General features: G+C 33.4%; 1 long non-coding RNA gene across 1 annotated transcript; it reads left to right on the top strand.

Annotated features, from left to right (window-relative positions):
- The first annotated feature begins 337 nt into the window (after window positions 1-337).
- Window positions 338-2154, top strand: LOC122000909. Its single transcript, XR_006117241.1, has 2 exons — window positions 338-1446; window positions 1918-2154. It is a non-coding gene; the product is annotated as an uncharacterized LOC122000909 (long non-coding RNA).
- Window positions 2155-3154: the final 1000 nt, after the last annotated feature.

Genomic DNA, 3154 nt, shown 5'->3' with positions numbered 1-3154 from the left:
GTTGGACCAAATTAAACCTAAAGACTTGAGTCAAGGAGAAGTCTAATATGGAGAAATATGAGCCATTGGATCAAATATGAAGCAAAGTAATCAAAGACCTCCGATCTAATTAATTCTAGTCGTTCATCGAGATTTGGTTGATTTTGGTCGATCTGTGTAGATCTGGGATTTTCCGAGCCGTTCACTATGATCTAGCCATCTTGATCATTCAATTAGTTCTAGCCGATCCTAACCGTTCAATCAGATTTGATCTCATCCATTCACCTAGATCCGGGCCAATCCTGACCGTCCGATCAGATCTGGGAAAATAAGAGTGGATGAAGCACGGTTTGTTCATCTATTCTTTGCTTCGTCACGCGATCGTTGCCGGGACACCGCCCCTTCTCATTGAACTCCACCTTCAATCGGCCGACGGGTTCATCTACCACTCCACCTCCGGCCAATCGATCCTCTCCATCTCGCCCATCTGCATCCCGTCACCCTCCTCCATCCCGGCCTCATCTTCTTACCGACGCGAACGCTGCCCAATGCTAACTCCACCACCACCGGCACACCAAGGAAAGGGGTTTTCTCCCTCTGGTCATCGCCCATCGCGCATCTCCTTCCTCTTCTCATCTTCCTTCCACGATAACCTTCAAGCTTCCAACAGCAGCTCCACCACATCTCTTCCATATCCGCTCTTCGATCTACGAGTTCTTGGGCTTTCCCAGCTTCGTATTTGATCCGGACAGCTATCTTCTTCATCCATCTTCGATCCAGCAGCCTTCTCTTCTTTGCCAAGTCTGCAGCAATTCCCTTCACCACCAGACAGCTTCATATGCACCTCACAGAAAATTGGGTTGTTTCTTTTATCATGGATGTGTGTTGATGTTTTTTATTGAATGCTTGTATCAAACTTGATCTTCTTTAATTAGATTGAACGCACTTGATTTTAACTGTTTCATGCACACAACTTGTTTGATGAAATGTTCTAATCTTCTAATTCTTGCATGTAACGTGTTCGATAAAATGTCTCTTTCAATAGTTTGGTTCAATTTGACGCATCTTAGTTTGCTTAACTCTTGCTTTATATTGATCTTTCAATTACTAAGTTTTATGTCTTCATTTAAATGCAATTAGGTTAAGTTAGTGTCTTCATTTAAATGCAGTTAGTTTTATGTCTTCATTTCTATGTTTAGTGTGTATTGTATTTTAAGTTGTTACATATTGTTTCCTTATAGCCATAATATTCTAACTAATTTGTAGATGAGAATGAGGTTATCTGGAGACAATCAAGTTATCCAAGAATGATCCGTAATTATTTAATGAGGTCATTCTACTTTTCCATATTCTATTGTGACTTATGTTTCACTTGTTAGTATCATGCAGGATACCAAGAGCAAATGTTGCATTAGCCACAACAACCAAGAGCAAATGTTGCATTCAAAACCATCTTTTAATCTTTTGGTAGGTACTATTTATTTACTATCTGCTATAGTCTTGTTTATTAATATTACAAGATTATTTCTTAGCAATATTTATATTTTGTATGGTATTGTGTTTGTGGATATTAAGATTTTTTAGTTTATGATTTAAATTAATTAATGTGCAATAAGAAGACCAGCGAGACTTTTCTATTGTCTTGTATTTGATTTTGTTATATGTACTTAGAGATTCTAAGTTTAAGATTCAAATTCGAAGAAAATCTTACATAAGTATTTGTTCACATTGACCTAATTTTTATGGTTTTGTTATGCCTATTGTTTCAGAGCCAAAAGAGCCTTCATGACTTGTTGATTCTTTAGCATTGACAACTAATTATGGACTAATTAGTGGATGAGCATTGATATTGACTGTGACTTTTGTATCATTTCAATTTATTTGTATTAAAAATTCTGATATTGTAAGACTTACTCGTTTAATGTTTTGATTTGTTAGATTGTCTCAACAAAATTGGTTGGTTCATTAATTTGTACAAGAGAAGCAATTTCTCTCATGGAGTTCGAAGACAGGGAGGGTCGTGATAGACAATGTAATATAAAAATTAGATTACTTATGGTAAGATTTAAAAATTTGTATAGTTGTTTATAGTTTGATTATTGGTCAAATTTATTTGAATAATGTAAATATTTATTTATTTTAATGTTAATTGTATGATACATTTGGAATTAGAAATTATTTCTTTTTAATAATTTCAATTTATTTGAAATGAAGACTTGTTTTAATATATTGATGAGAAATATAATAATATTTAGTGATAAATTTAAAAATAAAATTATATACGGATTTATAAATGGAATTGTAAATACATTTATAAACAAGATTACTAACAAATTTAAAATAAAATTAGAGACAGAATTTACATTTAAAATCAATTTTATTTTGTTAACTTAAAAACAGATTTATAAATAATTTTTTTATCCGTTTCTAAAATTAGAGACGGAATATTTCCGTCTCAAAATTAACTACGGGCTTTCACTAACGGATTTTTGAGACGAAATATTTCGTCTCAAACTTTCTTTAGAGACGGAAAAAGGACTTTCAGAGACAGATTTTTTCGTCTCTAAAGCCCCGTTTTCTTGTAGTGCCTCTAGGTTTAACATTCTATTTGTTAGATTTGTTTTTGTATTTCCGCTGTGCACTAATATTATAGGAAGCAATTGATTTGGGTGAAACGCTATTCACCCCTTCTCTCTCTCTAGCGGACGTCAATGTCCCAATAATTTTTACCGACATACTGCTATATCCATTGGTAATCACTAACAAAACCTATATTCCATTGATAAGCTTCTACGCACTAATCGCTCAAGATAACCTCCTAGTTCCTTCGTGTTGATACATTTCATACACTGAAGTTACGTAAATACAGTTTATTAGTATCAACTATTTGTAGTTTGTCTTCATCGACAACAAAAGTTTCCCATGTCTTATTTATGAGAAGTGACATTTATCCCCGTCATTCATCATATAACAAGTGATCACAAATAACCGAGTAATAGGAAGTCACATTAAATATTTCATAAAACAATTTGTTTTATATAATACTCTTAAGTGTGCTAGAATGCTTTAGAGTTAAAATTGAAATTATGTAAAAAATATTTGAAAGCTTATGAAACTATACAAGTACGAAGTGAGGATTGAGCTAAATATAACACGTATTCAATATTTTTCATAT

The sequence above is a fragment of the Zingiber officinale genome, chromosome 7A (assembly GCF_018446385.1).
Source record: "Zingiber officinale cultivar Zhangliang chromosome 7A, Zo_v1.1, whole genome shotgun sequence".
Lineage (NCBI taxonomy): Eukaryota > Viridiplantae > Streptophyta > Magnoliopsida > Zingiberales > Zingiberaceae > Zingiber > Zingiber officinale.
The sequence above is the reverse complement of the archived record's forward strand: the minus strand, read 5'-3'. Positions and strand labels throughout refer to the sequence as shown.